The sequence below is a fragment of the Carettochelys insculpta genome, chromosome 24 (genome assembly GCF_033958435.1).
Source record: "Carettochelys insculpta isolate YL-2023 chromosome 24, ASM3395843v1, whole genome shotgun sequence".
Classification (NCBI taxonomy): domain Eukaryota; kingdom Metazoa; phylum Chordata; order Testudines; family Carettochelyidae; genus Carettochelys; species Carettochelys insculpta.
In genome coordinates this window covers 13,402,302-13,429,339 of record NC_134160.1, presented here as the reverse complement: position 1 = coordinate 13,429,339, position 27,038 = coordinate 13,402,302, and the positions used below count along the sequence as shown (strand labels likewise).

Sequence of the window (27,038 nt, the reverse complement as noted above, 5' to 3'; positions counted from 1 at the left end):
TGTGCCCCACACCACAGACCTTCCCAGTTTTATGTCAGACACTTGACAGGGTCCCAGGAGCAGCAGGGTGAAGCAATGCTGACGATAGGGGCATGGGACTCTCTCCTGCACAGCAGGGCTCTGCCAGGCCCTTTGAAATCTCCTGGGCCCCTGGGCAAATGCTTCTCCTCTTGGTAGGCCTGCCCACCTGCCCACACACCTAGTCTCATACTGCCCTTCCTTGCCTCATGTTCAGCCACCACCAGCCTGTGCTTGGCTAGCAGCAGACTTGGGGGCTGTCAGGGAGGATTGGCTAGTTTCACAACTAAACACCCAAAGCCTTGGCTTTCTGTGGCCTGCCAGCTGAGCATGTGGTTGGCTAGCTGCAGCTTAATGTTTTCTAGTGGCCACAGCCCAGATTTCCACAGAGCAAGCGTGCTCTGCAACACTTCCATAGAAGCACTTCCTGCAAACAGACTTGTTTCATTTTCACTGGACCTGAAAGCACCTGAAATATCAAACTCCAAATGCATACATTTACAATGGCACTTGGCTTACACTTCATTTAAATCCCTGCACCTGTGATGGGGAAGAATAGGGCCTGGTGCATTGTTTCAGCAATTGTGGGCATAACAGACATTGGATGGAGGATCTATGCAAACATCCATTGCACTTTTATGAAATATTGATTGAGTCTGAGTACACATTGTCTTCTGAGCTGCTCGCTCCAGGGATGCTTAATGAAAGACATCTGTCGTTTTAGCCTTGAATTCACGTCTGGGCAAAGTATACTCTCCCCACACTGTAATCTAAGAAAAGGTTTCCAAAGGCATAAGGAGATGGCACTGAAATGCACCAGGTCTCTCTTCCAAAGTCGGGGGTGAATGGGAAAAAGAGATAATTTTATGTGTATTGAGTCTTTCACTCCATTTTGTGCAGGGCTAAAATCAATCTCTAGACAGAAAACTGGTTTCTTTTAGTTGGACAAATAAAAGCCACAATGGGCTGTAACTGCAGTGAAATGCTTACACAGAATGGCAGCCAGCTGGAAAATTCATGCATTCATTTTTTGCTCATGGTTGCTCACCCTCTGCCCCAAATCTCATGCAATTTAGCACACAATGGCATCACACACACACACACAATGTACTCTCCAAACACACATATCAATGACACACAACATTACACCTCAGACACAATACACACTTTCCTTCCTCAGACCCATCTGTGACACACGGCTGACATGCATACAGCCTTAAATTCATACACAATTCTTCCACAACTATATTATACCACAATATCCCCTTTACTACTCACTATACATTCCCACCCACTCGTCTATTGACTCACTACTCAGCTCATTTTCACAAAGCCCCTCCAAGCACACACATACTCTTCAATGCATCCTCTGAGCACATATACATAAGACACAACAGCATCACACACACCTACCCCCAAATATTTCACAACAGACACATCCCCATGCACTTGCATATCCATAACACACAACCCTATACCCCCTTACAAAGGCTCCAAAAACATAAACACACACAAATACTCTTCATATTGCAACTCTCATGTACCTCCTTTATCCTTCTGTGCACGCACCAGACATTCAGCACCAGCCCCATCTTGCAAGTGTCACCCAAAAAGGGCAAATTGACCAAGGAGATGCTGGGAAATGCAGCTGCATTTCCAGTCTGCCCCAGCTTTGGTTTGGCTGTACGTCTGTAAGTTCTTGAAGGACAATATCTAGCTGTGTGGTAGTTACTTTGCTGGAGGGGAAGGGCCTCATGTTACTTCTACTGAATTCAGTGACAAAGCTCCTATTCACTCCTATGGGACAAGATGGGCCATCGACAAGTCTTACAAAGTCCAACAGTCAAGGTTGCACTTCTTAACCTGTTTCAGTTTTCCTTGGAGGCTCAGAATGGCCTTTTTTACAAAGTAGGAACCTCACAAACAATATTCCCTCTAATCTTTCCCACTCATGTGCAGAAAAATTTTATGTGCACCACCAGTAGAAACAATGAACCTAGCTGTGGGCATTCCACTGATCAGCTGGCTGACACTTGAAGCTCTTCTGAACAGCCGCGCAAGCACACAACTTACAGAGAACACTGCTCACAAGCAACAGAAAGACAAGCAATAGACCTCTTCTTGTTTACCCATTTCTTGTTGGGATCCCCAACACAAACACGTCAGACCTTCCTTGGGAAGCATGGAAGGGGCCTGAAGGTGATACGTTGGCTGATCTTGTTCTTCAAAAAAAAGGATTGTGAAAACCCCAGAGAGCTTAGAAGTATCAAGAATCTTCAAAGAAAAATCCACATGGCTAATGGCAGATTCATTTCTCCCTCAGCCTGTGTGCTACCATAAGACCTAATGGACGGCAAGAGCTGGACAGGAAGCAGCTTATGGGGGACAGTCAGTTTTCCATCTCATCTGTTATTCTCTCAGGTGGGGCTGACAACGCACCCAAGAGGCCCTGGTCAGGGGGCCTAGCCACTAGGCCACCCTGTCCCAGGTGCAAACCGCTCACAGAACACTTTAACAAAATCTTGACTCAAACTTTGACAATTTAAAAATGTTTTGAGCTGTGGCTACACTACCGTGCTCTGTTGACATAAGTCACTGTCGGAAGAGATTTCCTGAAAAATTTCTGTCACTAGATTGTTACCGTTCACAAAAGCCAATTGGAAGAGCACTCTGCTCTGTTGACAGAGCAGCTGGACTGCCCACCAGATCTCGACAAAACAGGCACCCATACACACAGCCGACAGGACAGTTCTGGATGCACTTTCTTTTGACAGAAGCCTCCCTCTCCCCTCCGAGCATCCACACAGCTTTTTTTTGAGAGAGTCTGCCACTTTTGCCTCATGACCGAGAGGCAGAACACTGCTTCTAAAGTGCTGAGTTTCATTAGCAAACTGTTGACAAAATGCATTGTGTGTGGACACCCCACTAGCTTTGTCAACAAAACTGGGGTTTTTGTCTGCAAAACTCGCTCATGAAATCATAGCCTTGGATTTTGCAAGGAGATTTTGAAAGAAGGTCATTTCTAATTTTGAATTGTGCCTTTTGAAATATCAAAACAGAACATTTTGATTTTCAGAATTATTTTCTGCCTTTTTCACAAAACCACCAGTTTCACTGAAAAGCTTTGCCCAGTTTTCCTTCAGAGCTTTTGAAAAGATTTTCCATGATCCAGTTTTTTGAAATCTGTAAGTATTCCTGTTTCATATTGTTTACTCACCACTAAAAAAAAAAACTCAGTTGCTTCTGACTCTTAGCCCAACCACAATCAGCAGATGCAACTGTCGCTTTGAAGAAAGTCACTTCCCTGTTCAGAGCAGCCAAATAAATACTCTGCTGTCTTCTCCCTGTGCAGTCATTTGCAACTGTGAGTGTAGTATGTGACTCAAGCGCTGTTCTATATGTTGCATTAATCTGCTCTGGAGGGGTGTAAATTCTAGTTACTTGCATGTTGTGCACTAACTGATCTGTGTAGACCCTCAGGCATGCAATTCAAATTCCCTAGTGCACGCTAATGTTGTATTGTTTGAAATGGGAGTAATGCTCCATGTAGACGAACTCCAGATTACTTTGCACAGCTGTGAATTACTGCATAGAATACAAAACAGTGGAAAGCAGTCCTCATTTTATCCCCCCACCTACCACCTTCCATCTTTTGCTTCATATACAGAATATTTCTTCTACTGACCCACAAGCACACTGATATTTTCAGTCCCTCTGTCTAATATTTATCCCCCCCACCTACCACCTTCCATCTTTTGCTTCATGTACAGAATATTTCTTCTACTGCGCCTATTTAGCACACTGATATTTTCAGTCCCTCTGTCTAATATTCTTGGTTGATATGCAATCTCACCCGCAGTGCATATTCAGGTTATATGCAGTTAATAGCCACCTTGCTTGTTTATAGCTTCCTTGGCAGTGTTCCTGTATATAATGGTACTGTTTTACTTTCTCCAACTGCTCTGCGGGCAGTGCTCAGCTCAGCTTTGGGACTCATGTGTCATGTATGACGTGTGGGATTCAACATGTGTAAATGACAGCAGAGCATTACCAGAAACATCTGCATCAAAAATACATTACAGTAATGCCGGCAAACCTATTTCCAGCTTTGTTTTTTGCAAAGCCAGGTCAATAATTCATAGCAAGTCATTGATACAGAGTTTCTCTGCTTGGGAGCTGGCTGCCAGCAAGTTTATGATTTTCTTCCCTTTCATTATTCAGATTTACTCTTAAAATGATTGATGTCATATTAGCCATCCTCCCAAAATGATTTTTGGGGGTAGTTGGGAGAGAAGCAAATTGTCTGCTGTGAAGAAAACCACCAGAGTTAGATTAGGATGAGATACCGTTTTTGAACCTACCCTGCTGACAAGTTTTTCCGGGTTTGAAATCCAAAATTTGAGCAGTGCTGGTTAATTTTGCAGGAATATTTGGTCATGTGATACTTTTTTTTTCCCCAGGAATATTCTCCGATATTCCATTTAACCTATCTAGTTCCATGTGAAAACCAGTGCAGCCTTACCAGTGAATACGATTCCATGGAGTACTCATGGAAAGTAAATTAGAAAGTTGACACAGTCTCAGGCACATTCTTTAAATGGAAAATTTATCCCAATGCTTTTTTCCAGCTCTGTAGTTCACATAACCATGGATTTAATGCTGTATGCTGTAGGCCAAAGCTTGTTGAATCAACTACAGATTCCTACTCACTTCAATGTGCTGTAGCTCTGATCCACAGTCTTTACAGTAACAGAGAGGGAGCCGTATTAGTCTATATACTATCAAAACAAAAAAGCAGTCAAGTAGCACTTTAAAGACTAACAAAATAATTTATTTGGTGAGCTTTCGTGGGACATACATAGAAATCCAGGCTTATCCTGTTCTCTCCTACAGACAACCTCCCAACCTTATGAGGATTCTAACCAATAGCCACAGTCTATACCGCAGGAATACCAGTCCTGGAACTTTTCCTTGCAACAAAGCCCACTGCCAGCTTTGTCCACATATCTATTCTGGCGATACCATCAATGGACCTAACCAGGTTATTCACAGAATCAGGGGCACATTCTCATGTTCCTCAATTAACATCATATATGCCATCATGTGCCAACCATGCTTTGTATATTGGACAGACTTCAGACACTCTCAGGCAAAGAGTTAATGGGCAGAAAACAGACATCAAAACATTCCAGATCCACAAACCTGTTACTCTACATTTTAATGGAGTGGGCTGTTAATGATTTAAGAGTTTGCATCTTATTGAAGAAGAATTTTCAGTGTGCTTTAGAGAGAGAAGCTGCTGAACTCTCTTTCATATTCAAATTCGACATATTAACACATGGTTTGAACTGGGATGCAAATTTTCTGGGACATTATAGGGCTCTTTGGCATACTTGGCTTAATCTAATGCTTGACTTCCCGCCCCGACACCTCACCGCACCGCCCCTTTGCTCTCTGATTTGCTCAGCTTGATAATTTTTTTCTGATTTGTCAACTTTGATTACTGTTTTTGGTTCTCTATGCCTTAAATATTGAGTCTGTTCTGGTCTGGCTATGGTCTGAAGAAGTGGGTCTGTCCCACGAAAGCTCACCTAATAAATTATTTTGTTAGTCTTTAAAGTGCTAATTGACTGCTTTTTTGTTTTGACAGAATCTTTGTTTATCTTCTTCTGAGTCAAGGTTGGATGACCTGAAATACTGAATCTGAGAAACTACTGTCCTCCTGCTACTTAGACTGAATTGACTGTGTTCTATTTTACATATTTATTTATTGCAAACAAGGCATCTCACACAGTTAGCACATAAACAATTTCCAGCCTTCTCGAAGTCAACTGCTGGGCTCCAATTCCTAAACCTCACAAAGTTATCAATTGCTGCAGCAGATTTTCTGTGCTGTTTATCAGTAATTTGCACCACACAACTTTTTGAAGAGACTTACAAGGAGTTCTGCTCTTTGTTAGTTGGGAAAGTCAGCGTCCGGCTAAATGATCACGAATAGTTCCTTCAAGTCATCGAACCCCCAATGGCAAAGATGTTGCTTTCCTCACTTCCTCAATGTCTGTATGAAATTTTACTTTGCACTGAGTTTGCTAGAGCTTTTTATATGGCCTGTTATAAAACCAGGGAAATAGCTAGTGAATTGATGTATCCCTGGAAAACCTCTGTGTGTCCCCAGAGATACATGTACCTTTGGTTGAGAACAACTGTGATAGGATGTCCACCTCACACAAGGCAGAGAAGGTTAGATTACTTTAATCAACTTGAAAGACGGTACCTGAGAATGAGCCAGCGATTAAAAGGGTAAGAAGGGCCCAGCTAAGAAAGAAAAGATTTGAGGAGGGTGGAGGGGGCTGATATAAAGCCAGGAGTTGTCAGCAGAACGATGCTACATGCAAAGTAGTCAGAGATGTGCTTGAGGCTATAGAGTTAAGTAATCTAAATTATTCCCTGGGAAGAGAGAATGTAAGTGTATAAACTTAGAGATGTAGAAACTGGAAGCTGTAGGAAAGAGTCCAGCGAAAAAGCAACAGGGTATGGGAGAGAGCAAACCACTGGTGTGAGACAGAAGGTCTCTGGAATGAAACCCGGAGTAGAAGGTAGGCTCATGTTCCCTGACCAGCCACTGGATGAAGTAACATGTACTGGGCAATGGAACAGAAGAGTACCTGGGAGAGTTGACCAATTGGACTTTGATACTACAAAAGAGGGGACTATAGTGATCTGGTCTGAGGGTTGAGCTACTAAGAGGGAGTACTCTGAGTCACAGAGGGAGAGATATAAGGTGCACGTAAATGACAGGCAGAAGGAGGCATTGAATCTGGGAGGAACCAAACCCCAGAGCTGCCAGTAGGAGCCACCCTATTGGTGAGAGCACACTGTTACAGATAATCAAGGGATCTGTTCAGCTCAGCTCTTCTGGACTTATGTCCACCACACTAGCGTGCTTTGGGAAACTCAGATCAGGTTCATACTTCGTGTTTGTGCCTGTCTCTAATTTTAGGCCTCTTACCATAATCACAAGGCAGGCAAGAGCACCCGTGTGACTCAGAAATATGAATGCAGGCGTGGATGAAGGATAAAGGAGTCTGAAATACAAGTCGTGTTCTCATCTGTCCTCCCTGTTGAAGGAAAAGGTCTGGCCAGGGACCATTGAATTGTGGAGGTAAATGCATGATTGCACAGGTGGTCTCAGAGACAGAGCTTTGGATTATTCAACTATGGGATACTGTTTCAGGAACAAGGATTGCTAGGAGGAGCTTGTATTCCCCAGAAAAGGAAATGGAAGAGCATTTTTGCAAACAGGCTTGCTAACCTAAGGAGGAGGGATTTGAACCAGGTTCTATGGGGGTAGGAATGTTCAAAGTTCTGAGGTAAGCAGAGAAGTGGCATATACAGGCAGGAAACACAAGAAGGGTACACTAGGGGAGGCCTCCTGATACATACTGAGAAAGGAGGGCAATAAGCTAATTATCTTAGGTTCCTCCACACAAAATCAAGAAGCCTGGGAAACAGTCAGGAAGAATTGGAAGTCCTGATGAAAGCCACATCTACACTAGCCACTATTTTTGAAAATCCAGGCACTGTTTTAAAAAAGACTGTGGCCCGCCAAAATAGGCCACACAGTCTTTTAAAAAGGAACTTGACAAAACGTGCACTAGCATTCAAAACCGCTCTTCCAAACATGAAATAGCAAAAGTCCTCCCTTTTGAAAGAGGACGTGTGTAGATGCTCCATGACCCACTCTTTCAAAACAGCAGGGTCAGCCATGGCGCTGATCAGCTATAAGGTAGAGATGTGCTGCCCAGCATCTGCAGGGCTCTACAGTCCATGCTTGCAGCAGCCCTTAAAGCTGCACGGTCCCAGAAACCCCATTGGAGGAAGCTTGAGAGCATGCAGGCAGCAGCTGCCACACATGCTGCCCCTGCGTGCCCCAGCAACACTCCCAGTGTCTACCAGCACACCATAGCCAGCAGCACGAGGAGCCCTGGGCCACCTCTCTGATTCTGCCCAGGGGTCCAGCCGGGGGTGGAGGCGGGGGAAGCAAGTCCCCTCCTGGACAGAGCGTGAGCACCAGGACCTGCTGGGCCTCTGGCAAGATGAAGAGGTGCTCTGGGAGATGGGTACAAAGTGGCAGAATGCGGCCGCTTTCACCCGACTGGTTGAGAGCCTGAGTTCCCAGGACCGCCCTGCCTGCCCTATGGACCAAGTGCACAGCAAAGGGAAGGAGTTGCGGCAGGAGTACACCTGGGCTCTGGACTCAGCCAGCCAGTCAGGGGTGGACCTGCTTTAGGCCCCTTCTACCAGTATCTGCAGAGCCTCCTGGGCCCATGGAGCATCACCTCCCTGCCCACCATCCTTGACACCTCAGCGGAGGAGTCCTGGGCTGGGGAGGCTGACGAGCCAGGGCCATAGGTCAACCCCACCACACCTGGGCAAGAGCCAGACCCAAACCCAACTGCTTCTGCAGAGTGGCTTAGCAGGAATGAGAATCTCATGATTGATCTCACCTCCCACACCTCCAGCCAGGCCTCAGCCAGTTGGCCATCCCCTGACCTTGGCGGTGGACCCTTGGTTACGTACCCAACAAGGCACACACCCTGGACCCCAGGATGTGTGTAAATGATGTGTTTCCAATGGGCATCTTTCAATTCCTCGTTTTTCAAAGGTGCCATTTCAAAAACATGCTCTAGTGTAGATGTAGCTCCATACCCACCCAAGGGCTCCTCACACAGTCCAAGCAGTCAGTGGCCAGCCACGGGCCAGCTGGCAGTGCCCTTCAGCACTCACTCCCACAGACAGTGCCACTGTGCACCCCCAGGGGAAGGGGTGGAGGGGGGCCGGACTGCACAAGGGGGCCACCACCAGGAGGCTTGGAATTCCCACTGTCACCATGGGTCTCTAAGGCCAGCTTGCCATTGGACAGGGGATGGGGGGACAAGGACCTGCTGCCCAAAGGAGGACGGGGGGGCATGGACTACTTGGCAGGATTAGAGACTCATGGCCTGTCCCTCTCTTCCCTCCTGTTCCGAACAGAGGCCGTGAACAACTTGACCAGCTGCTCACAAATAGGGAAGAACTAAGAGGAGAAATAAAAGTGGGAGGAAACCTGGGCTGCAGCGACCATGAGATCGTAGATTTCAGGATCCGGACGAAAGGAGGAAGGGTGAGCGGTAACATACAGACCCTTGATTTCAGAAGAGCAGACTTCAACTCCCTGACAGAACAGATGAGCAGGATTGCTTGGGAAACGAAGATGAAGGGGAAAAGAGTTCAAGAGAACTGGCAGTACTTTAAACAAGTCTTACTGAAGGCACAGGAGCAAACAATCCTGCTGCATAGTAGGAAATGCAAACATGGCAGGCAACCAGCTTGGCATAATGGGGAAATCCTTAGTCACCTTAAACTCAAAAAGGATGCATACAAGAAATGGAAACATGGACAGTTGACTAAGGAGGAGTATAAACATACGGCTGGAGAATGCCGGGCAGTAATCAGGAAAGCGAAAGCACAATTGGAACTGCAGCTGGCAAGAGATTGTGAAGTGTAACAAGAAGGGTTTCTACAGGCATGTTAACAATAAACGGGTTATCAGAGAAGGTGTGGGGCCATTACTGGATAAGGGATGTAACCTAGTGACAGATCATGTAGGAAAAGCTGAAGTACTCAATGCTTTTTTTTGCCTCAGTCTTCATGGACAAAGGCAACTTCCACATGATGGTCCTAGACAATGCAGTATGAAATGGTGGAGGGCAGCAGGCTGTGGGGAAAGAACAAGGTCTGAGCTATCTAGAAAAACTAGATGTACACAAATCCATGGGTCTGGATTTAATGCACCCAAGGGTACTGAGGAAATTGGCAGAGGTAATTGCTGAACCTTTGGCCATTATCTTTGAAGACTCTTGGAGATGGGGGAGATACTGGATGACTGGAAAAAGATAAACGGAGTGCCCATTTTTAAAAAAGGAAAGAAGGACAATCCAGGGAACTATAGATTGGTCAGCCTTACCTCAATCCCTGGGAAAATAATGGAGGGAATCTTCAAGGAATCCATTTTGGAGCACTTGGAAGAGGGGAAAGTGATCAAAAGTAGCCAACATGGAGTCACCGGAGCAAGTCCTGCCTGACCAATCTGATTAGCTTCTATGATGAGGTAACAAGCTCTGTGGACATGGGGAAGTCAGTGGATGTGATATACCTTGACTTCAGCAAAGCTTTTGATGTGGTTTCCCACAACATTCTTGTCCATAAGTTAAGGAAATATGGATTGGATCCCTGGACTATAAGACGGATAGAAAGCTGGCTTGATGGTCGGTCCCAACAGGCAGTGGTCACTGGCTCAATATCTGGATGGCGGTCAGTTTCAAGAGGAGTGCCGCAAGGCTCAGTTCTGGGGCCGGTGTTAGTCAATGTCTTTATTAATGACCTGGATTAGGGACTGGATTGCACCCTCAGCAAGTTTGCGCATGACACAAAACTAGGGGGAGAGGTAGATACGTTGGAGCATAGAGAGAGAATCCAGAGTGACCTAGATAAACTGAAGGACTGGGCCAAAAAAAATCTGTTGTATTTCAACAAGGAGAGGTGTAGAGTCCTGCACTTGGGGCAGAAGAATCCCAGGCATTGTTATAATTCTTGGGACCAACTGGCTCGGCAGCAGTACAATGGAAAGGGACCTAGGGGTTATGGTGTTTGAAAGGCTGTATGGGGTGGTCAGCCGTAGGCCCAGCCTCAGCAACGGGGGTAGGGTGGGAGGCCCTCCATGGGGCCCACTGTGGCCACGAGCCAGACCATGAAGCTCCAGAGGGCAGCCATGGAAAGGCCTGGGGGCATAGGGCAGCTAGGGCCTCAGGGGCATTGGCTGGGTGGTCAGGAGCAGCAGGGGACGGGGGCAGCTGGGAGGTGGGGGCAGCAGGGGGGATGGGGTGGCTGGGGGGTGGGGGGCGGCTTAGGTCTAGTCAGCCAGGGCCCTGAACATGGTGTGGAGCATCCCCACCACTCCCCGCCGCCATGTGTCCCACTGCCAGTTCAGTTTATCCTTGTCCAGGGCCAGCTGCCTCTCTGCCAGTGAGTTCTGATGCAGAAGGGTGGCTGTGTAGGCCATGGCCTCATCATCACAGTCCCGGTGTCAGGCCCTCTGGACCTGTGTCTGTGGTGCTGTGGGAGCTGGGGGCTGGTCCAGGCCTAGTTGCTGAGCTGCTGGGCCCTCCAGCCGCGATGGGGCCGGCAGGCCCTGGGCTCCTTGTCTGGCTCTCACACCCCTTGGATGGAGTTGCTGTAAGATAGAGGGGGGAAGGGGAGGTTCAGAGTCACATCCGGACCCTGGCTGCCATGCACCCAGCTCCCCTTGGGTGGCTACCCCCACCACGGACCCACAAGATGGGCATGCCCTGGGGAAGGCCCCCCCGTGCAGTCTCCCATGTCCCCGGTATGCTGGCCCATGAGGCATGATGGCATGGCGGTGGTGCTGTCCATGGTGGGTCCCCTAGGAATGGGCTGGCAAGCCATGAGGGGTGTTCAGACATGGAGGAGTCCCTGCCCGGGGAGCGGGTGGGCTGGGTGCAGCCTTGCCTTGCCACCCAAGGGTCCTCCAGCGTGCTCATATGGGGTCTGCACAAAGGAGGGTGCCAGATGTTGCATGCAGGTGTGGCCATGGCCCAGGGCCATGTTCTGGGGTGGACCATCTGGGGTCAGGCTGTCACATTGGGGCCCGGGTGTGCCCCCCCCCCAAGGGTGTGCCATGACACTTGCTTACTTGAGGTGACCTCAAACAGGTCACGTGATGCCCAAGCTGGAGGTGGCCTGGCTGCTAGTGTCAAAGTGCAGCTTGATGACCAAGGAGCCATTGGACAACTCCCCACCAGGTGGGATGTTGACATCCTGGCCTCCGAACCCTGAGGCAGGACTTGCCCCCGCCCCTCCAGTGCAGCAGGGGGCTCTGGTGTGGCCATCTCAAGGGTGACATGGGGTGGTGAGGCGTTGTCCCCCCCAACCAGGAGGTCCTGCAGGTCCCTGAAGAAGGGACAGCTGGCTGGGGCCCAGCCGGACCAGTGGACGCTGGCATGAACCTGCATGTATGCTTGGTGCAGTTCTTTCACCTTGCACTGGACCTGCTTGGGGGGTCCACGAAGGGTGGCCTTGGGCAGCCAGGCCCTGGGCAAGGTATGAAAAGGTGGGGATATTCCTCTGGTGCCCAGTGGTGTCCCACAGCACCTCTTCATTGTGCCAGAGTCCCAGGAGGTCCTGGAGCTCTGGCTCTGTCCAGGAGGGGACCCTCCATTTGGGACTCCATTCAGGGTCCTGGCTGCCCTTGGCTGGCTCCCTGGGGCTGCTCTGCGGGGCACAGAGTGCTGATCTGCTGGTCTTCTTGGATTGCTTGGGGATCAGTGACTCACTCAGGGCCTCAGTGTTGTGGGACTGGCAGCCCTGCCAGGTGCTTCCTGCTTCCACACTCTCAGCTTCCTGCGTCTGGGTCTCTGGGTCCTTGCAGCTTTAAAAGCGGCAGAACCCAGAGACCATAGAGCCCCACTAGGGTTGCCTGGAGTATCTCTGCACACCAGCTGACTGCTGCCATGGAAGACAGCGTCTTGCGAAAGAAGCAGTCCGTGAGCATTTACACATGCTTTCTTCCAGAAGAACCTCCCAGAAGAAGGCACTCTTCCTCATTTGGGAGTGGAGCAGGAACTCCAGAAGATGCAGCGTCTTCTTCTGGATTCCTTCCAGAAGAGCACCTTTCTTGTGTAGATGCTCCATGGCTGTTCCGAAAGAAACCACTGCACTTCTGGAACAGTGTGCATGTGTAGCAGCGGCGTCTGTGTGTAGATGCTGTATTTCAAAACAGCTATGTGCTATGTCAAAAGGCATTTTGTGTGCAGCAGCCTTCTTTTGAAATAAGCTCTTCCAGAATAGCTCATTTCAAAGTAAGGCTGCTGTGCAGGCATACCCTGAAGCCTCAGTTACACTACATTTCCCTTTTGGCAGGGGAATGCAAATGAGGCTGATCAGACATGCAAATAAGGTTTACATATCACAAGCCTCATAATGGCAGACATTCACTGTTCCAGAAGTGCTGTTTTTGAAAAAAAAAACCAAGCAGCGTAGACAAGGTTCATATGAAAGGAAGCCCCACTTTTGAAAGCTCTCTTCTTCCTCATATATTTCGAGAAGAAGTGTTCTTTTGAAACTGCACTGCTTGTTTTTTTTCCCAAAAATTGAACTTCCGGCTCAGCGAGTGGCTGCCATTATGCAAAGGAGGGGTGTGATATGTAAATCAGCACCTCATTTGCATTTCTGATAAGCAGCATTTACATTCTCTTTCCTAAAAGGGAATGAAGTGTAGCTGCAGCCTTAGAGATTTTTAAGGTTATGCTTGACAAAGCCTTGGATGGAATGATTTAGTGAGGTTGGTTTTGCTTTGAACCACAGACTAATATAAAAATATAACTGGAAGGGACCTCAAGAGGTCATCCAGTCCAGTCCCCTGCCCTCACAGCAGGGACAAGCACCATCTTGAGCAAGAGGCTGGATTGGATGACCTCCTGAGGTGTCTTCCAGCCCTTGTCTTCTATGATTCTATGAGCGCTGGAATTCACTCTCCAGTTTTCCCCTTTTATGCTTGTCCCAGAGGTCCCCCAACAATGACAAGAGCTCTTCTAGAGATGAAAGGAAATGAACAACATGAGCAGTAAGTCAAAGTCCCCCCACAGTCATGGCTCTTGCTTAGGCTCTGATCACTCAGTTGCCCATCCCTGGTTGCCCACTAGCCTTCAGGCTGTGTCACTGTACTATTGTTTACTCCGGCACCTTTATCTGGTTTTCAGAGCACATCTCAGAGCATTGGGAAATGGAGCTCCTACACTGGCTGCTGCTGTGCTGTACAGAAAATGGGGAAGTCCAGTGACACTGGGAAAGAATCAGTCTGATGTAAAGACAGAAGAATTAAAGTGATTTATCAGTTGCCTGATTCAGAAGCTGGGCATTGTCACAGGAACAAGAAGGCCGAGTGCCACGTTCATCAAGAGACATGCACAAGGGGGAGGCAAGCAGGGCCACTGCACCACCCCTCCATTAATCATTTGAGGTATAGAACTTCACCAGCCCAGGAGCCACAGAGCCAGGAGAGATCAAACTCCTGCCAGAGCTGTGCAGAGTCGGCAGGCAGTGAACCCCTCTCAGGGCCTGCAGAGGAGGGGGTGCAGCAAGCTCCTTCCAGGGCTGAGTGGGGATAGGGGAAAGCAAACTCTTGGGAGGGCACAGAAATGTGTTTAGCATAAATCCCTTCACATGCCCCATGACTCCCCTTCTGAATTTCCCCAACATGACCCAGAACAGCCCAATACTGACTCCTCCAGACCCCGACAGCAGGATGTCAGTGACGGTGCCAATGAGTTGCTTATTGTCTGTGCAGCTACACCCTCTGCTGCTTAGAATCAGAATTGTTGCCTAAGGCTGTGGCGACACTAGAGAGTGATTTCAAAATGGCTTATCCCTGTCTGTTATTTCAAAATAAGCCATTTTGAAATAAGTGGCATGGAAGCGACTACACACGAGATGCAGATCAACATTGTGATCCGCAACATTGAAATGACTCCCAGTCATTTCGAAATGGAGCGGCTACACTGCCACAGCTTCATTTAGAAATAACAGGGAAGGAAATGGTGCGGGCAGGGTCAAATGGCCGACAAGCCCTTCCTGGAGCACGGGCGAGCCAATCCCTTAAAGGCTCCTCCCAAACACATCCCCCGTGCACATGCTGAGGACCCTGGCTGCTTGCAGCACGTGACCTCCAGCACAGCACTCGGCAGAGCCTTGGTTAGCCACCACATCACTGCCTGCCATGGACCCGCAGCACTTCACTGACGGGGACACCTTGGCCATTGTGGCCGGCATGATGGCCATTCTGACAGCATGCCATATGAGGCTACATGCTGCCCGACACGTGGCCAGCTTCCTGCAGGCTCTCCCCACAGTGCATCCAGAGCACCCTCACCATCTCCTCTGGCGGTACCCCACCAGCAGGGAATGGTGGGACTACATCATCCTAGGAGAGTGGGACGACGACCAGTGGGTCCACAACTTCCGAATGACTCGGACCACTTCCATGGAGCTGTGCCATTGGCTGGCACCAGCACTTCACCACCAGGACACCCGCATGCGGCCCGCACTCCCCCTGGAGAAAAGAGTGGCCATCGCTCCCTGGAAGCTGGCTACCCCGGACAGCAACTGCTCGGTTGGCCACCAATTCAGGGTGGGGAAGACCACCATTAGGGTCGTCCTCCTTGAGGTAAGGCACCCGGGGCCACGCACCTATGGCGAGTTGCTAGGGAGGGGGTCCCAAGGTGTGGGACCCCGGGGAGTGGGGTCCCTGGGAGGGGGTTCCCAGGGAGCATGGCCCTGGGGAATGGAATTCCAGGGAACAGGGCACTCATATGATACCACACACTCACGGGTGCCCGTGCCCTCTACCCTACAGGTTGTCGCTGCCATCAACAGGATCCTCCTGCGCTGCCTGATCCGCCTTGGGGACATGGACGCTGCCATGGCCGGCTTCCAACAGCTGGGATTCCCCAACTGCATCGGTGCATTGGACAGCACCCACATCGCCATCCGGGCCCCACCACACAGGCGGGGACGGTACATCAGCCGCAAAAGCTACCACTCCGTCGTCCTCCAGACCCTCATGGAGGCCTGAGGATGTTTCACCGACGTCTGTGTGGGCTGGCCAAGCAGGGCCCACGATGCCCGCATCCTGTGGAACTCGTAGCTTGGCCGCAGGATGGCAGAGGGCACCTACATCCACCCACGGGAGCTGCCGGTGGGGGACATAACCATGCCCCAGTGCATCATAGCCAATGTTGCCTACCCGCTCCAGGTCTGGCTAATGTGCCCCTACACGGGACACACCAATGAGAGCCGGACCTCTTCAATGCCCGCCTCAACCACGCCAGAAGCACCGAAGAGCGGCATTCGGCCGACTGAAGGCTTGTTTCAGGTGCCTCCTGATGCACCTGGAGGTAGGCCTGCCCAGCGTGCCCGTGGTTGTGGGCGCCTGCTGTGCTCTGCACAAGCTCGTGGAGAGCAAGCAGGAGCTCTTTGTGGCACACTGGGCAGCCGAGGCTGTGCCACAGTATGAGCAGCCAGGTGTGGTCCCGTGTCGCCAGGTGCACCGGGACACGGTGCATGTGTGGGAGACCTTCCAGGAGACCTTTGCCTGGGGGCTCCCATGACCTGGCCCTGCTCATTCCATGCAACGCCCCCCCCACCTGCCCCCCCCCGGGTCTCACGCCTGCCCCACCAGTACTGCCCTTGCCATCCCCACCTGAGGCAGGACACGTACACTGTTAAATAAATTCAACTGCTGTGTTTGGAACAGAAAGAACGTGTGACTATTTATGGGGTGGGGGAACTATTTACATGGGGGATAGTGGTGAACTATATACATAGGGGATGGGGGTGAACTATATACATGGAGAGGTGGGGGGGCCTCAACCCTCTGTTGGAGTGGCTGGTAGGGAGCCACAACAGCCCCTGGAGCTGTGACTGCTCTGGGTCCAGGGACCATGGTGGGGCCAGGATGGGGCAGGTGGAATAGGGAGGTAGGGCTAGACTGGGGTATCTAGAGGCTCAGACTCGTGGGGGGGGCAGGGGGAGCCACAGACGGGCAGGGCTCACCTGGCCACAGCCAGCGCGCCAGCTCCCGCTGCTCTGCTGGGATCATGTTGGCTGGGAGCAGAGTTGCAAGGGCCGAGGGGAGGGGCAGAAGGGGTGAAGTGGGGGTGGGGAACAGGGAGAAGCTGAGGAAGAGGGGGGTGGTGGGGAAGAGGGAGAGGCTGGGGCGGAGGGGGTGGTGGGGAAGAGGGAGAGGCTGGGGCAGAAGGGGGGTGGCAGGGAGGAGGAGAGTACCGCAGAGGAAGGGGGTGTGGGGTGGAGGGGCATGCTGTGGGAAAGGCCATCCATGGGGCAGGCAGCTGGGCCAGGCGGCTGGCGATGGCCTGTGTCAGGGTGTTGAAATACCCGGCCACCTGGTCCCAGGCCGCCCGCTCAATGGAGAGCCATTCCCACAGCAAGTGGTTCTGCTCCCGCCATGCCAGCACTGCCCCTGGTTGCCTGGCTGAGTCCCTTGCTCAGCATAGCCCTGCCGTAGCTCCTTCATTTTGGAGCAGATTTGGTCAGGGGTCCGTAGGGGGTGGTCCCTTGTGGTGAGATCGCTGGTGAGGCGGGCAAAGGTGTCCGCATTTCTCTTCCATCCCTCCATCCTGAGCAGGATGACCTCCTCCCCACAGCCAGCCAGCAGGTCCTTATCTTCAGCTTCCAGAGAGAGGGCCTCCCTCATCTTTGGGGGCTGCCCAGAGCCCTGCCACCCAGACCCCTTGGCTCCATGAATGGATCCTGGGGGTCTTGGCTGCTGGCCATCGGTGCAGCCACGGTGGGGTGTCGCTTTCTGAGGGTGCTAGGGAGTGTCGACTGGCCACCTCGTGCTCCTATAGCTGCCGGCACACTCTCCACTTCCTGCACGGGGTTTCTGTGTCCCTGCAGCTTTAAGGCACCTGCAGCTGACAGCCATAGAGCTCTGGCAGCTGGTGGGAACAGCCGGCTCTGTGGAGGAGTTTTCATTTCGAAATGGCAGCCAGGGAGCGGCTACACACATTTAATTTCAAAATTAACATCAAAAAGGAGCCGTTAATCCCAAAATGGGAGGGGAATAACGATTTTGAAATGAACGCCTTTTAATTTAGAAATTCATTTCAAAATGTGCAATTGCTGAGCATCCGCTTTCCTGCTCATTTCAAAATTGCCCCTCGTTTTGAAAATTATTTTGAAATGAGCTGCTACTGTCGCCAGAGCTTATGTGTCATAGACCCCACTCTGCCAAACACATCTTCTTCATGGGGGTAATGTGTGGAGCAGCACAAGGGTCATGTGCCCCCCCAAATGTGGGAGGGGCAAAGGGTTAATAGGGGAGCTAGCTGGAGGGCCTGGGACCCACAACAGGGGTTCAGCCCTCTACCCTCACAGGCAGTGGTATGGGAAGCAGAGCAAGGCAGCCCCAGCTTTCTCTGCTTTGCCAGCTTCACCACTTGGGGGGAGGTGCAGTACTACCCCACTGTGGAGATATGAGGTCATTGAGTTCGGTCCCCTGCCCTTACGGGGGGCCTATCACCATCCCCAGGAGAGTATTTTTTTTAATCTATTTACCTCAGATCCCTAAACAGCCCCCTCAAGGGCTGAGCTCACAGCCTTGTGTTTAGTGGGCCAATGCTCAAACCACTGAGCTACCCCTCCCCTGCTTCCCTAGCAGGCAGTGGAGTGGTGTGACCAAGGCACCAGAGCAATTTGGGACCACCTTCCTCTGCTTCTCCGTCCCTGCTAGTGAGTGTGGGGCTGGGGACAGCCTAGACCCCTGCTGCCAGCACCAAACCTCAACCCTGCGAGCCTGCCAGGCCACATCTCTGAGGAGAATTTGGGACAGTGGTGGAGAAAGGGCAGGGCAGAGGTATGGGGGGCACAGAATGCGGGTGGGAAGAGGTGGGACCTGGGGTGGAAGGTCACAGGGCCCCCCAGGTGTCTTCCCCTCAGCCCATCACCAGATACCTCTGTTAGTGCAAGTGAGGGGAGCCAGTGCATTTACAGTGGAGGCTGTGTGTTCTAGTCTGCCTGTCACTATGGATGTCCAGGCAGTTTTGGTGTACTGCATAGTGACAGTGGGGAGCTCCTAAGGACATATGTGAGTGGGTAGAAGTCAGTCACTTGGCTGGTGTGGCAAAGTGAGGTCTTTCTGATCATTTTAATTCTGATGTAAACCAGACACACAATTCAGGTCCAGATTTCCAGTCTCCCAAAGTTCAGGGCAATTCAGCTGCTAGATGTTCCATTCTGTTCAGGCCATTTAGGAGACAGTGCCAGCCATGAAATTCAACACCTTAACTCCACTAGGATGACCAGACTCCCTGATTTCACAGGAACAGTTCTGATATCTGGGGTTCTCTGTGATACAGGTGACTATTACCCCCAATCCTGTTCTGCTTTTTCAGACATGCTGTCTGATCACCCTAAAATCCAGCCACTTCACGCCGTGAAAGCCTGAGAGCAGCTGCAATTAAAAGTTTGGTTTTAGCCCTTTTCTGCCTTTGAACTTCTGTGGCTGGTCCCCCTCTCTCCAGCCCACACACTGTTCCTGAGCCCTCCCTGTGGGAATACAGACACAGTCCCTCTCTCCATCGCACAACTGGGAATGCCTAAGTTGATGCAGCTATGCCCCTGACAGCTTTCACATTTGTTCATGTGGCACTTGGTTTAAACCCCATTGAAGCCAATGAACAGCCTGCCAGTAACTTCCCTAGGCTACAAAGGACTGCCCAGGAATAGCCCCCTGCCCAATGCACTGCAGGGGTGAATCCTTGTCCCTAAGGAGATCAGGGTCAAAACTCTTATTCTTTACAGCAGGGACAAGATTTCTTCTTCTGTAACTAAGAGGATGATCCTACAATTCCCACTCATCCCAATGATGTAAGGATTATATTGATGCTTTTGCCTATGACCTGGAGGAAACCAACCTTGTCCTCTCTCAGGCTGATGCTCCAAACCCTTGGCATTTCTTGGCTCCAAATATTCAGTGGGTTCCAATTAATTTCCAAATCATTATTATTTCTCTTTGGCTCTCATTCTGTGCCTGTGCCTCCTCACAGTGTGTCAGAAGATAATTAGCTTTATGATGGGATGTTAAGATTCCATGAGGTCCTGTAGCAAGGTAGCAGCGGTAGCTGGTGATTGTCACTCCCTATAGTAAACACTACAAGGCCCTGAAAGACTCATTTTAAAAACCCTTAAGCAACAGGCTCCATGTGTTTCACTGAATTCTTACCTTTGCTCTCTTCCCTGTGAAGAGGAAAAGAATTAACTGCTGAGTGGTAAACATTACAGCAAGTGTAGACCAGAAAAGGGCACCCACCTTTCCTATCTCTCTAGGGTTATGGGTGGGGTTTACAAATGCCCTGTAGGTTTGCAAGTCCCAGTGGGTGACGATGGAGGTTGGGTGACAACCTCAACCTTACTTCTCCTTAGGTGTGGCTGCTGTCACCCCAGAATCTGAGCAACTCACAAAGACCTGTGCATTTAGTGTCCTCGATGCCCTGTGAGGCTGGGGTGCTGTACCATCCCCATTTTACAGCTGGTGGACAGAGGCAGAGATTAGAGCCAGATTTTCACAAAGGCCCAACCCATAGCCAAGGGCAGATTTTTCCAAGAGCTCAGATGGGTCTGAATCTTTTGTAAATTAGACCCTAATCATCCCAAGGACAACTGGTAGGAAGTGAGGATTACTTTAGATCTGGCTCTTTATTCAGGTTTCTAAACAGGAGTTGAGCTCTTTGGAAATTCTGCCACCAGTTGTGGGTGCTGAGAGACTTGAAAACCCCCTCTGAGCTCTTTTAAAGATTAGTGGTACTGTAACTTGCTAAGGGACACACAAGGTGTCCGTGGAACAGTCAAAATTGAGCCCAAGTCTCCCACAAATGGCAGCCTACAGTTACAGTGATACAGAATCTGGATAAACCCAAAACATTCACCACCACTGCAAACCTTACTCACAAATATCCAACCCTCCTGGAGCCGCAAAACTGGCCTGTGAAAATTTACAAAAGCAGGAGTTCTAGAGAGCTTCTACAATCTGGCTGGCCTAGAACTAGCACCAGCGCAGGAGCAAAGGCCCACCCACAGCAGTGTGGGCCCACGGATACACCAATATATGCGTGTGCTGTGCGCGCGCGCGCGCGCGCACACACACACACACACACACACACACACACAGAGAGCCTGCTCCAAAGATCATTACTGTCATCAGAGTCTTTTCATTGACTTCAGTTAGGTTTGGATGAGACCCAGGTGGCCCATGTGTCATCAGGGACATACATCTGAAAACAAATACATGCAAATAGGCTACAAAGTTGCCAAATATGCATGCACACGCTCTCCAAATGTACACCACATACATAAAGGAACTAGAAAACTTACTTAGCATTGACTGGGTCCTTCAGACCAAGAGGCTGGTGGTAGGGTGTGTGAGAGTGCAGGAATCAGGAGTTGTTGGGGGTTGAGGAGGGACTCAAGGCAGTGGGCTCGGGATGTGGGGGTGCAAGATTGAAGGTTTGGGGGGGCTGCAGGAGTGAAGCTGGGGGCTGGGAGGAGAGTGAACTCAGGGGAGGAGGAGAGAAGCTCAGATGAGTGGGTGGGGAGCTCAAGGCAGAAGGTGGGAGTGGCTGCCAGCTTCTCCCCAGGTAGTGGGGAGCTCAACGCAAACAGGCAGCAGGGAGCTTACATTTCATCTACTGGCTTGTCCACAGGGCAGGTGCTTTGCACCCCCCCTCCAGCATCTCCATGGGCTGGATAGGCACAGAGGGCAGAGGGTATGGGGGACTGTGTAGGCTGGCTCCACCAGCTCTCCCTGGTTCTGGTCTGGGGGGGCCAGAGGGAAGGAAGCCTGTGACTCTTCCAGGCAGCGTCTGGGCCTTCTCCCTGCTACCCCATCCAGCGGGTCCTTTTCTCATTCCTCCTGTACAACAGCAGTCTTTTCTTCCCCCGCCATCCCCATTCAGCACCTCCCTTTTCTTCCTCCCTCAACCCAACAAGTAGGGGCCTTTTCTCCCCCTCCCTTGTCCAGCAGCAGCCTTTTCTCTCCATCCTCATCTTCAGGGGCCTTTTCTTCCCCCCTGCCCCCACACCCTGTCCAGTGACCTTTCTTCCTCCCTGTCTCCGCTACCCATGCTGATGCTGTGGCCAAGGGCCAGAGGGAGAGAGGTTTCGGGCAGAGAGTCACTTAGCCCCAACTGGCCACTCTCTTGGTGGTATGGCTGCTCCAATTGGTCACCGTTCAGTATGCTCACTGCCTTCAGTGGCCAACTCTTCACCATAGTGTCCCCCCTCTCTGCCGCCTCCATTTCCATGCTCTGGAAAACATTCCCATTCCAGGCACTTCCAATTTTCCTAGCACAAATCAAACTTTTTTTTTAAGTCATAAGACGAGCTGCATACCAAATTTGGTGGTCCTAGCTCTTACAGTTTAGGAGTTCTTGAACAAACAGACTCACAAACACATGGGCAGATGGATTCAGACACGCTTAAAATACTCAGAGACATATATTCCATGCCTGCAGATGTGCAACTTACATGAACAAAACAGAGCTGCAATTACCCACACATCCTGTGGTCTAACATTATTAATACATCTCTCACTCTGCATTAGTTGATGATGATGCACAGAAATATCTAGTGCAATAAAGAGGCATTGTTTGCAAATGGCAAGATAATGTCTCATATTGATTGCTTCAAGGGCCAACCCAATTTTGCTTGTCCTTCTAAAGATTACTATGACATTATCAATGTCCCTGATTAGTAAAATTAATTCTGCTCTCCTGCCTGTCCCTCCATATAAAAGTCTCTTTCTGTTCCTGCTAAGACACAAAGCACTGAGACCTCCGAAAGCACTGGACTTAATTCACCTCTAAAGTGTTGCCAGCAAGCTTGATTTTTTAATTTTTTTCAACTGCCACTAACCTTAATGCAAAGAAAACAATAAAGGTATCTGGTCACCCAACCAATGAGCCTTCCCTTTCCTGCCACACTGACATTTCTCTCTCTGGCCTCAGACTATAATGCATTCCATTTTAATTTTAGCAAATGCCTTCTTTATGATCTGAGACATTTTTCATTTGTGCTTGTTTGTGTCTCCCTTAAAATTCAATATTTCACCCTGGAATACAGGGCTATTGCCTATTTCACAAAATAAAAGAAAGCACACAAGACTAATTCATGTTATTTCCCATCCCCACTGGGAACACAGATTGCCTTTCCCACCTCTTTAAGGGTGAAATTCACCCCCTGTGAAGGGAGCCGTCACATGGACTATGTACAGCTTAAGTAATAGAATCATAGAATCCAAAGGCTGGAAGGGACCTCAGGAGGCCATCTAGTCAAGCCCCCTACCTGAAGCAGGATCAACCCCCACTAAATCATCCCAGCCAGGACTTTGTCAAGCCGGGACTTCGAAACTTCTAGGGACAGAGATTCCACCACCTCTCCGGGTAATGCATTCCAGTGCTTCACCACTCTCCTCGTGAAGTAGTTTTTCCTGATATCCAACCCACACCTCTCCCTCTGTACCTTCAGACCATTGCTCGTTGTTCTGCCATCTGTCACCACTGAGAACAGCCTCTCTTCCTCCTCTTTGGGGCCCCCAACCCCCTTTCAGGAAGTTGGAGGCTACTCTCAAAAACTGTTTTCTTTTCTGCAAACTAAACAAGCCCACGTCCCTCAGCCTTTCCTCATAGCTCATGTGCTCCTGCCCCCTAATCATTTTCATTGCCCTCCATTGGACCTGCTCCAATGCCTCCACATCCTTTCTATACTGCGGGCCCCAGAATGGGATGCAATACTCCAGGTAAGGCTTCAAAAGTGCAGAATTGAGGGGAATAATAACTTCCCTAGCTCTTCTGGAAACGCTTCTCCTAATGCACCCCAATATGCTGTTAGAATTCTTGTTGACTCATATCCAGCCTCTCATCCACTGTAAACACTGGTCCTTTTCTACTGCACTGCTACTTAGCCAGCCGGCACGCAGCCTGTAACAATGCTTGGCACTCTTGCATCCCAAGTGCAGGACTCTGCACTTCTCCTTGTTGAATCTCATCAGATTTTTTTGGCCTAATCCTCCAATTTATCTAGGTCGCTCTGGACCCTGTCCCTACCCTCCAACATATCTGCCTGTCTCCCTAGCTTAGCATCATCTGCAAATTTGCTGAGGGTGCAATCCAAACCCTCATACAGGTCATTAATAAAGATGTTGAACAACACCAGCCCCAGAACCTATCCTTGGGGCACCCCACTTGAAACCAACTACCAACCAGTTATTGAGCCATTGATCACTACTCCTTGGGCCCAGCCATCTAGCCAAGTTTCTATCCATCTTACAGTCCATGTATCCAATCCATACTTCCTTAACTTATGGGCAAGAATGTCCCACTTGATGGACTTTGCATGGGATGTCTGCACAAGGCGGTATGCCATACTGGAAGAGGAAAGTCTGGCTATGGAGGGATATGGAGGAATGATTAGATAATTCTGCACTGGCCTTCCATTTAGGGTAGCCAGCTCCCTGTCCAGGTTTTCTCAGGATCGTCCCTGAGCTAGCTGTCCTGGGAAATCTGTAACTCCTGGGTTCTGTCAGCTGTGTAATAATACATCAGTCAAACCAAATGTGACCAGGGCTGTGGCTGGGGTGAGGTGATGCTCACTCCAAAAGGGCAAAGGTCATTTGTGCCAGTCAAACATCATGGCTGCCTTCTTTCACCCAGCCCCATCATCCTGTTCCCTCACACTGCGGCTACCCCGGCTTTGTCCTCTCCCATAGCATGAGTCCTTCAGTCTCCAATTTGCGAACTGGACTTGACCAGACCAAGAGGGGGGTGACTTTCTGAAACAGCTGAGATCCCACAGGAAAGGTCCCAGCTTCATGTTTACCAGCTACCTCCGTGCACCTGGTTCTGGGTCCACTCTGCAAAGTTCCCTTGTGTCTATGAGATGCAAACATGCTTCCAACCCAGAGTCCAACCCTGCAAGATGTTGAGGGCCCTGGAGTCCCACTGGAGTTCATGGGACCTGAGGCTGTGACAGAGCAAGATACAGTTGTATCAAATTATGACCATCTGACCTACTGTGTGTCCTGGAAATGTTACCAGAGTGACTGCGCAAGGCAAACCTGGGCTATGCTGCAGTCCTGACAGCAACCCTGAGTAGGAAAGGCATTTGATACCCTTTTAAAAAGCTAATGCAAAGAGCCATAGCAGAGCAATCTGGGGGGCATTGCCTTTGTCTCTCTCTTCTCCCCAGCGCACCTCCAGGGAACACTGTTTTTTTTACACAGGGGTGGAACTTCCTAAGACGGGTCTGCCCTGGAACCTCACATTGGCATAGCTGTGTTTCTCAGGAGTGAGAAAAATCCATAGCTGCACCAACCTAACCCCTGGTGGAGATAGCACTAGATCTTCCAACAACCCCATGGGGAGGCAGATTAACTACAGGACAAGAAAACCCCTCCTGTCACTGCAATCTAATCTCTGACTGCCGGACGACAAAGGATGGATCACGGGTTAATTGCCCTGCTCTGTTCATTCCCTTTGAAGCACTTGGCAATTGGCCACTGGCTGCAGACACTACTGGGCTGTATGGACCGTTGGTCAGATCATTCTTAGCAGTGTGTACACTGAAGTGTATTAAGCCACAGCCACTGTCCCACTGCAATGTTTTAAGTATAGCCATAGCCTCAGTCAGAGCACGCTGCTCAGAGATATCATAGAATCATAGAAGAGTAGGACTGGAAGGGACCCCGAGAGGCCATCGAGTCCAGCCCCCTGCCCTCATGGCAGGACCAAGCACTTTCTAGACCATCCCTGAAAGCCATCTATCTAACCTCTTCTTAAATATCTCCAGTGATGGAGATTCTACCACCTCCCTTGGCAATTCGTTCCAGTGTTTGATCACCCTGACAGTTAGGAACTTTTTCCTAATGTCCAACCTGAACCTCCCCTGCTGCAATTTAAATCCATTGCCTCTTGTTCTATCCTCAGAGGCAAGGAAGAACAAGTTCCCTCCCTCTGCCTTATGACACCCTTTTAGATACCTGAAAACTGCTATCATGTCCCCCCTCAATCTTCTCTTTTCTAAACTAAACGAGCCGAGTTCTTTCAGCCTTTCTTCATAGGTCATGTTCTCTAGACCTTTGATCATACTCGTTGCTCTCTTCTGGACCCTCTCCAATTTCTCCACATCCTTCCTGAACTTCAGTGCCCAGAACTGGACACAATACTCCAGCTGAGGCCTAACCAGCGCAGAGCAGAGGGGGAGAATGACTTCTTGTGTCTTGCTCACAACACACCTGTTAATGCATCCTACAATCATGTTTGCCTTTTTCACAACAGCATCACACTGTTGACTCATATTTAGCTTGTGGTCCACTATAACCCCTAGATCCCTTTCTGCTGTACTCATTCCTAGGCAGTCCTTTCCCATTCTGTATGTGTGACACTGATTGTTCCTTCCGAAGTGGAGCACTTTGCATTTGTCCTTATTTGTCCTTCATCCTGTTTGCCTCAGCCCATTTCTCCAGTTTATCCAGATCCTTTTGAATTATGACCCTATCCTCCAAAGAAGTTGAAACCCCTCCCTGCTTGGTATCATCTGCAAACTTAATAAGTGTACTTTCTATGTCAATATCTAAATTGTTAATGAAGATATTGAACAGAACTGGTCCTAAAACAGACCCCTGCGGAACCCCACTAGTTGTACTTTTCCAGCAGGATTGAAAACCATTAATAACTACTCTCTGGGTACGATTATCCAGCCAGTTGTTCACCCACCTTATAGTAGTCCCATCTAAGTTGTATTTGAGCAGTTTATTGATAAGTATATTATGTGAGACTGTGTGGAATGCTTACTGAAGTCTAGGTATACCACATCCACCGCTTCTCCCTTATCCACAAGGCTCGTTATTCTATCAAAGAAGCTATTAGATTGGTTTGACATGATCTGTTTTTAACAAAACCATGCTGACTGTTCCCTATCACCTTACCACCTTCCAATTGCTTGCAGATGATTTCTTTAATGACCTGCTCCATTATCTTTCCTGGCACAGAAGTTAAGCTGACTGGCCTATAGTTTCCTAGGTTATTCTTGTTCCCCTTTTTATAAATGGGTACTATATTTGCCCTTTTCCAGTCTTCTGGAATCTCTTCCGTCTCCCACGATTTACCAAAAATGATTGCTAAAGGCTCAGATACCTCTACTATCAGCTCCTTGAGGATTCTAGGATGCATTTCATGAGGCCCTGGTGATTTGCAGACATCTAATTTTTCTAAGTAAGTTTTAATTTGTTCTTTTCTTATTTCAACTTCTAAACCTACCCCTTTTTCACTAGCATTCTCTATGTCAGGCATTCCTTCAGATTTCTCAGTGAAGACCGAAACAAAGAAATCATT

General features: G+C 49.6%; 1 long non-coding RNA gene across 1 annotated transcript in view; it reads left to right on the top strand.

Annotated features, from left to right (window-relative positions):
• The window catches only part of LOC142001198 (uncharacterized), a 30,755-nt gene extending 24,944 nt beyond the window's left edge, over positions 1-5,811 (top strand). The window contains exon 3 of the long non-coding RNA XR_012642410.1: positions 5,669-5,811. This is a non-coding gene — a long non-coding RNA (uncharacterized LOC142001198). The remainder of the gene's footprint in view (positions 1-5,668) is intronic.
• The last annotated feature ends 21,227 nt before the right edge of the window (positions 5,812-27,038 follow it).